Below are 8,891 nucleotides of genomic sequence, written 5' to 3'. Positions count from 1 at the left end.
GCACCCCTGCCCACCTCGGCTGCGGTCTGTAGGCTGCTCTGTGCAGAGCCCACCACGCTGAGGATGCAGGGGATGCAGCCTGGATTAAACCATCCCAGCAGAATGCACGGGTGCAGCTAATGCTGTCTGCACTCTTTGCATTCAGCAATGCAGCCCCGCGCAGGGAGCACCTTCCGTTTGGAATTAGAGGGATGTTATGCAGTTACAAGGATGGCGTAACTGAGGGAATGCTCCACTCGTGCAATTTCCTTACGCGCTGTCAGCGAATCACCTCATCCGCACTGTGCCAAGTTTCCCATCCATTAAATGGGGGATGATTTCCCCTCTGCTTCCTAAGGGGGAGCGGGAGCAGCACCTCCGATGGCTGCGGGCGCAGGAAGGTGCCACGGCGACGCGCAGAGACACAAAGAGCTGCGAAGAGCAAGCAAGGATTGTAGCCCTGTAGCACCGACCTTCGGAACCGGATCTCTGCTCCTCATCTCCCGATGCTTTTATTTGGTTTTGTTTTTTGGTTTTTTTTTAAATTGCAGAAAATTCCCAGATAGGTTCGTCTCTTCCGTTCAGGATTTAAAAAGATCTCCCAGGTCCGGACGTCCTGAGGGAAACGAGAGGAAAAGGCTGAGCGGGACGCACCGATGGAACCGATGGGAGCTCTTCCTTCGCCCGTCCGCCGCCCCCTTCCCGACCCCCCCATGGGCTGTGGAGGGGGGCACGGCCTCCTGGGACGTGTAGGCAGAGCGGGGTGACCTTGTGGTGCAGTGCGGGGGGGAGAGAACGGCCACCGCTTCCACCGCTCGGGAGCGCCGGGGGGGACGGGCCGGGTACCGCGGGGATCTGAGCGCCCCGGGGCCGGGATGGGAGCATCTCCTGCGCATCCCACGGACACCTCGCCCCTTAACACCTCCCCCACCGTGCAGGTAGGGGCACGGACAGAGCCCAGCCAGGCTGCTTCAGCTGCCGGAGGCACCTGGAGCTGGGAAATAAGAGATAACAACAATATTAATAAGTATTATTATGGAAGTAGTGATCTGCGGGGGGATATTTGTCCGAGTGGAGCGTAATAATAATAATAATAATGGAGCATAACAATTAGAAATAGGACGTGACGATAATTTAATTAATAATTCTGAATATATTTTAATAATATTTGAATGCTTATTATGATCATCACTACTTCCCTGTGGATAAGTGGCCCTGCTGCCCCATGGGATGCACGCACACAAGGCTGCCCAGATGGGAAGCAGTTCCTTTACAGCTTTGTCTTTTCTCAGCCTTCCTTCCCAAGGACGGTTGTTCCATAAAGCCTTACAACTCCCGCGCGATGCATTGCTGTGTTCTTTATTGTTTTCCTCGCTCTCAGAACATCCGACGCCGTTTGTGTTTGTAGAGCCTTTTAAGAGCGAGGTGGCAGAGACAAACCTGACTCAGTAAACTTGCCTTCCCCCCTAGGGCAGCTGGAGCCCAGAGGAACAGAACAAGAGCCGCAGCTCAGCCTGGGAGCAGCGCTGTTTACAATCCATCATTGTTAGTTAATTGCTGTTTGGTTAAATATTTACTTTGGATTAAGTTCTTTTGTGCTCTTTTCTTACAAAATAATAAGTAGGGGTGTATCTGCTGGGCTTCCTAGGTGGCTTTTTCAAGATAACTCAGCAGCAAAGAAACTTCGTGAAGTTCTCCGTATTTTGTGCGTGCATTTGCCTTGTATTGCTGTGCTATCACCTGCAACGAGCCAAACCGAAGTAGTTGGGATACCAGGCCCATTCCTGCCTGCCCCATTTTCTGAAGCTATGCCAAGCTACAAGGCACATCCCAAAGGCTTGCAATGTTTTATGGGGTGACTGCAGACTTCGTGTCAGGGCGGCTGAATCCCAAGAGCATCCTCCTGGCTTGCAGCTCTGTTCCCCACCTGCTCTGAGCCCTCGGGAGCAGCTGTTGGCTCCATGAGAGCCTTTTTTGGTGCAAGGCTGCAAACTCCCCTGTTCTGCAGCAGTGACCCAACTGTTATATAAACAAGGGTTTAATTTTGGAACTTTAATATTTAAGAGGCTTAAGTTTCCTTTTGCTCAGACTTGTTTTCGTGCACAGCTCTTTTGCAAAGCGCTTCTTACCTACGTTATGGGTTGCTACATCATCCTGCAGACGTATCTGAGTCCATCTGAGGAAGGGTTTTACTCAGGGTCACTCCCTGCCTTAGCATCCCCCTGCCAGGATAGGGCAGGGTTTGCAAAACTGCATCAGGCTGTCCCTGTGGGTTCTCAGCCTGACTGCTCCCTCTGAAAAACAGCAGAGAAGTAACACAGAAGGGAGAGCTGATGCTGAGCAGTGAAAGCTGACATGCAGTTACGTTGCTGCACAAACTGGGGCACCTTGGAGAAAAACATCCCGTGATGGGACCTCAACCAGAAGCAACTTGCATAACTCAAATGCCCCAACAAGGAGCAAGGCTGAAGCAGCACTGATCCTCTGCCCTCAGCAGGTAGGTGGTTCATCTTTGCTTCTTTCTGTGGTCAGCAATCATCCCACATGTATCCAATTTAGTGATGGTGACATAGAAATCTCCCTGCTGGGACAAAAGCACTGTCCATCACTTGCTGCCAAAGACAAGGACTGTTCCACAGCTGCTGTCCTGCCGACAGCCCTCCAGCCCTCACTGTTCTGTTCTGGCACCAGCCAAGGAGCTGGAGGATCTGGAAACAAATTAGAAGCTCTTTGAAGGAAAGAGTTGCCATGGCAATGGGAAACCAGGAGTTTTCATATGCTGTTAGGAGGTAGTAGGTCTTCCTCAAACTCAAGTGTTCTTGGTAACGCAACTTTTGTCTCTCTTTCTTTGCAATGCTCTGCAGCAAAGTTTTAGTGGCCTCCATCACAACCATCCCCTCCAGTCATCCAATCACCAAATGCCCAGTGCTGAAGCTCACAGATATGCTCATCCCGAGCAGCTCCCTTCAAACAGCCCCATGTTTTCCACCTTGTGATCTCTGTGAAATGCATTTACAGGAGAGAGCTTCCATTCTTTGCTCCGTAGGAATTGCATTAGTATTCTGGAAAAAGAATAAAAAGGAAGAATTACGCTGCGTTTCTTTTACAGTCCTATACTTTCTTACCTGGATCCTCTTGATGCGGAGGCCTTTTTGAGGCATATTAGTCATAAAGCAATTATGGAAGGAATAGCGTAGACCTTGAACCCTTGAAACATGCTTTAAATGGTGCACTTTCCAGTGCACCAAAGGGTAACACCTGGGGCTGGCTGCAGCACAGAGCTGCTCTGTGTATCTGGCACCCTGCAGCTCCGCAGCGCCCTGTGACCACAGCCCGTCACGCTGCCTGCTCAGCGCAGTTTGTCACGTAAACAAGGAGATGCAAATAAAGAAATCGGCCTGATTCCACACCCTGAGCACTCAGGAGACTTCCAGCATCCCGGCCTATGTTTCTGTATGTTTATGTTGCAGTGCTCCCCTGCGTGCAGCTCTCGGCGCAGGCAGCGGATCGTCCTCCCGAGGCGGCTGCGGGCTGCAGGCAGTTCCCATCTTGGACGACCTCATTTTAACCTCCCTGTTTCGAGGCAGCAGTGGCATTATATAACCCAGATTTCGGCGGGTCTGCAAGAGAGGCTGCGCAGAAACAAACGTGCGCTCACACGGGTCAGGCTGCAATGGGCTCCTTCCGCCCGGTGCCCTCACCCACGTCTCACCCGGAGCTGCCAAGGAAAGCTCCCACTCCAAGGCTGCAGGGCTGCAGCTGTGGAGCTCCGGACTCACAGTGCTGAACACATTCATGGCAGCTCTGGGGAGGGCAGTGCTAAGGATAGAATGGCTCTTAGCAGCTGAACGTGAACCAGAGGGAGCCTGGCGCTCCTGAAGGTGGACCTATGGAGGGAGTGTGTGTCAAAGGCTTGGACTCAAGGCTCAGCCATTCCTGACTCACAGCTGTGTGCCTCCAATAGCCTTATTTTTTACTGTCACGTCCAATCTGTTTCCCCGTGTCCCCTTGGAGCACCTCCCTCTTTTCACCCAAGCCTTATTGATGGTATAAATGGGGCACAGCAAATGCCACAAGACACTTTTCTGCAGAAGCTCCCATTTTGCAACTCCTTAACTTCCTATGAGAACCATGGACCGTCTACCTTGCCATAGATTCACTTGTGGGAGCTGCAGGAAAACAATCAAAACAAAGCAAGGAGGTTAATGCAGATGCTTTAATGCTGTGACCTACAGTCACAGCCCCCAGAGGCATGCAGAATTTCATCGTGTCCTGGCATTGGGAGGCAGAATTACCAATGCATGCTGACGTCCCATTCAGCATTCCTCACCTCAGCAGTTTCCCTGTGCTTTGCTGGCCTTGGCCACCAGTCCTTCAGACTTAATGGGCTGGCATTGAGCACCCATTGCGTCCCCTGGGCAGCGCTGCTCATGTGTAGGTAATTCTCAATTGCTCATTTACACCAGCTTTTACTTTTCTATGCAGTTGTTTGTCTCAGAGGTAAAACTAACTGCTCTATTACTGTTGTGCAACAAGAAATGAGCATGGAAACCATGTTAATATGTTTACAAAAGAATATAGGTGTATTTTACACCACGGATCCTTTCTCCCTTTGGTGCTATTTGGCTCTACTGTAAAGTCTTGCAAAACCTGTCTTATGATTTAGGTTTCAGGAAATCCGAAGGCTTATCCCTCTTTTGAGGAATACCAGTTGTTACTATTGAGCAGATCCATAGCATTTCCTGAGCAGAAGCAAGCATTAAATCCCTCCATTTCAGTGCAGAAATTCACGCTGTCCCCCCAGCGCGGCACCAGCCATCTCTCAGCTGCATGAGAAGGGCAGGACGGGCAACTTTTTTGTTCTGCTGAACAGTTTCACCAAACGGCACTGCATGGAAAATATGGGCAACAAGGTTGTTGCGTAATGTGCTCAGTGGGAGGCTGCTTCCAGGTGTTACTTAATTCGTTCAGTTAAGTGCTCCATGGCAAAACCAGACGAGCCATATTAGCTGGGAGTTCTGGAGCTGTTGCTGGGGCTGGTGCCTGTGTTTGTGTCCCATCCACTCTGACACACCTTGCTCTCGTTGCCAAGTAACTAATCGTACTGCTGAGAGCCAGCATTGTGCATGAACTGCACTGGCATTCGTCCTCTTCCTCTTCCTTCTCCCCACCTCCCACTGCCTGCACTGGGATTGCACTAGGAATGGCAAAGCCACAGAGATGTCCTCCTGCTACCTGCAGGCTCAGAGATGCCAGACGCGGTGGGTTTGGAGGAGCAGCTGTGACAAATTGGCCTGGTGTGCACCTCTGCTAGATAATTCGGGTTACCATGGTTACATGTGGAAAACAGGGCTGTGGGTTAACCTGAGCCAGTGTGGCATGGAGTGCAGCATCTTGTGCTGTGGGGACTTATCTCATGGCAAGAGGTCTCATTTTGTCACACTTGGGATGGAGGAGGCCACTATCCACCCCCTCAGGTGCACAAGTTCATGCTCCCTGCTTTTCCAGACACGTTCATGCTCTGAGTCTTAAAAAGGAGCTCTCCAAGTCAGTCCAGAATTCTAGATTATGGCTCTCTGCTTATCACATGGATCTGCACAGAACGCCCATGTGTTCAGCACCAGGGTCTGTAAGCTGAGAGCTGGCATCCACGTTTGATAGAAATGCCCAAAAGCCCATCCCAGGGAGCTGGTCAGTGCCAGAACTTTTTTATGAGCCATGTCTTCAGAGAGGAATGTTTGCTATTTCTGTTGGAAAACAGAATGCTCACCTACTCCCCCAAAGTCACTGCTGAAGACCTGCCCAGCCCATGGGCATCTTCTAGTCCTCAACAGCACAGGAGAGCTGCTATGTGTCACCCTACCATATAGGAAAAAAACAGGAGCAACACTGAGTCCACAAACTGCTTTCAGCAATATTTCTACGAACACCAATATCAAACTGTGCTCTGGAGGCAAAGCAGATGATTTCAGCTCAAAGACTGCTGTCCCATCTTCCCCAAGTGACAGAGCTGACACAAGGCACAGGATCCACTGGACCATCCCAAACATGACCATCTTCATGACTTGGTAGAAATCTTCCAGACTGGGAAAAACCTGTCAAAGGAAAGGGGAAGTGAAGCCTGGAGTGAGTTAAAGTTCCTCTGCCAAGCAGTGCTTCTACTGACAGAAGGTTTTGGAAACTCCATTAAATCACTTTGGGACTCTGCTATTTATCTTTCACAGCAACCTGCTCAGAGAACGCAGCAGTGGATGGCAGCACAAAGGCCTCAGAAGGAAAGGTTCTGCCAGGCTGTTTTTGGCATATTACAGTGCACCGAGTCAGTACTGCCTTCCAAAGAGAGAACTGCACTCTCACAGGTATAAATGAGGAGGCAGAGGCCTGCTAGAAATATCACTCTAGGCTTTTTGATGTGTTAAATACCTCCTTTTCCTGAGCTGGCTGTAAGAAGCACAAAAAGAAAATAAGGGAAAAAAATTTAAAAGCGGTGGTTTGGGCAAATAAATTGGGTGAACTCTATTAGTCCCTTAATAATATGGCTGATCTTTGGTTTGCTATTCAAAATACTCGTTGAAGGAAGCCTTAAAAATTCACACCTTTGTTGGAATATACCCTTACTGCCTTGTTTTTTGGGGAGGAATAGCACCAGATGCTGGCTCAGAAGCTTAACCCAGACCTTGGCCACTGCAGAGCACTCATCTCAGCCATGCCTTCCCCTTTAAAGGAGTAAAACGATACAGTCGTGCATGGGCTGAGAAGGGGTTGGTTTGTGTTGTTTAGTTTGGTTTTTTTTTTTAAAGAAAAATAGTTGGCAGCAACATGAGCAAAGCTGAAAGTATTTTCATCTGTTTTGTTTTGTAATGTTTAATGTTTTGTTTTCTACTTTGCGGATTATCCAAAGGAATCACTGAAAACAAAGGTTTCCCATTCTGGAAAGGGAAATCAATCTACAGTTGGGTTAAGATGACTAATCAGAACTGGTCAAATAAGGAAACCAAAAACATATTGAAAAATGAAAATATCTATGTTTTCTTAGGAATAAAAAAAATACAGAAAAGTTCAACTTCTAATCAAGATTTGTTTGCAAAATAGTTCCCGGCTGGGAAAAGTAACCAGGGCACTTCCATAGAAATATTTTTGAACTTAATTTTTATTTTCTTAACGGTAGCTTGGATTTTAGAACTTACTTGTGGTCTTCCAATGATTCTGGTTGTGTAAGTGCAAAGTACGTGTTCTAATTTGGAGGCTGTTGTGCTCTCCTGCTGTATGAACGGCTGCAGAACAGAGCAGATCGAAAGAACACCATTTAGAAGCAAACTAAAAAAATATAAATTGGTAGTCTGAGGAGAAAAGAGATGGGAAAGGAGCGTCTTTTTCCTTCTCTTTCTAACAAGTACTTCAAGGAGATAATATCTTATAATTACTTATTTTTAGAAGCGAGGGGAATCCTTAACTGAGAGGCCAGAGCAGCTCAGCACTGGACAAGCAAAGACAGTTTATCGCCGGCCAAAATAATTTACAATCCCAGTTTCAAGGACAACAGGAAGGTACGAAACTCAGACAAGACTTGCACGCCCTGAAGCCAGCAGGAATGCAACAACAGCCGGGTTAGTGACAGTGCAGGGTTATTCCTGCAGAGCACAGGCAGGAAGGGGGAGGTCTCACCTCGGTGAGGTCTGCTGGCCAGCTCGGCTCTCAGATGCCTTCCAGGGCTGGGGGCTGAGCGCAGCGACCCTCCGTCCATTCACGACCTCGGTGTCCCCATGTGAAACAGGAAACCTTGGAAAAGTAGAAGTGTGGCTGTAATTAGGATTAATCTATTTTTAGCAAGCTGTCTGCTGCCCTGTCCCTGCTCCAGCTGAGATGTTTAATTCTATCTAGCTTGACCCTTTCTGTGGCTGTACACAGGATTGATATACAGAAATTCTCTTTCAAAGCTCCAGTTTGGGTACGTTTGTTTTTGTTTTGGTTGGGCAGGGTGTTTTTACAGATCAGCCTTCTATTTTATCTTGTATTTTTTTCCCCCGTACAATAGCTGGAGAAATCCAGCACTAAAATGACACGCAGATTGCTGTACAAAAAGAGTTGTACAACTTTTACTCTCATTATTATTCCTTTTACTACGTAGTTTGGAAACGTAGTCATGGAGCAGGAATGTATCGTACTCTGCACTGCACAAACAGCATAAAAGGAAACTTTCCCCTTAGCAGCTGTATGGAGTGAAAACGTCGTGGTATTGCAACCATTTGCCCTAAACAGCACCATGGCAAGATGTTAAGATGCATATGAGAACCAGCTCTCCCCAGGTCCTCAGCAAAATGCTGTTTTCCACCCCAAAATCCAGCAATTTGCATAGGGAAATGTTCTATATTTCATATGTAAAGGAGGAGGGGGCAATTTCCTCTGCCCCCTACCTGTCCCCTCACCGTGTATTTCGGTGACTCATGAAGCTTCAAAGTGCTGAGTGCGGAGAAGGGCTATTTCTGTGCTTCCACTGCAATCCCTGCTACCTCCAACTGTGCTGTCAGTGCACCTCAGCCATGCAGAGCACCCCCGCGGGCTCTATTCTTAGCAGCTAATAGCTGAAATAATTACTTTTGTCTCAGCACTGTTGGCTCCTTGGATTTGGAAGTGAGCAAAACCCACAGCTCGGGAGGGTCGGGACTGCTGCAAGGCAGTGAGCTGAGCTGGGGTTGGGGGATGCTGATGCCCCAAACCTGACTTCATCACAGGGCATTCACTCTGCTTGGAAGCAGCCTCTCTGTTCCTGTGGTGCCATCCCTTTGAAAAGGATCTCAGCTCTTCCAGCTGGGATTTTCTTAGGTTTCAAAGGACAAATGCCAGACTACGGCTTTTCAAAGGAACGGCCAGGTTTGTCAGCTGCAGGTTTCCATTTTGGTGCCTACCTTATT

At 48.5% G+C, this 8,891-nt stretch overlaps 1 protein-coding gene across 5 annotated transcripts in view; it reads right to left on the bottom strand.

Moving 5' to 3' along the window:
- Window positions 1–5,869: 5,869 nt before the first annotated feature.
- LOC100549444 (membrane cofactor protein) overlaps window positions 5,870–8,891 on the bottom strand; it is a 30,553-nt gene continuing 27,531 nt past the window's right edge. For 4 of the 5 annotated variants that reach the window (XR_002121725.2, XR_004162059.1, XR_004162060.1 and 1 more), the window contains 3 exons: window positions 7,645–7,758; window positions 7,167–7,253; window positions 5,870–6,074 (listed from right to left, as the gene is read on the bottom strand). The gene's annotated coding sequence lies outside the window, so the exon portion shown is untranslated. The remainder of the gene's footprint in view (window positions 6,075–7,166; window positions 7,254–7,644; window positions 7,759–8,891) is intronic. The other variant, XR_004162061.1, reaches the window with a different exon arrangement.

Source organism: Meleagris gallopavo, chromosome 28 (genome assembly GCF_000146605.3).
Source record: "Meleagris gallopavo isolate NT-WF06-2002-E0010 breed Aviagen turkey brand Nicholas breeding stock chromosome 28, Turkey_5.1, whole genome shotgun sequence".
NCBI lineage: Eukaryota > Metazoa > Chordata > Aves > Galliformes > Phasianidae > Meleagris > Meleagris gallopavo.
This window is presented reverse-complemented; position numbering and strand designations above follow the sequence as displayed.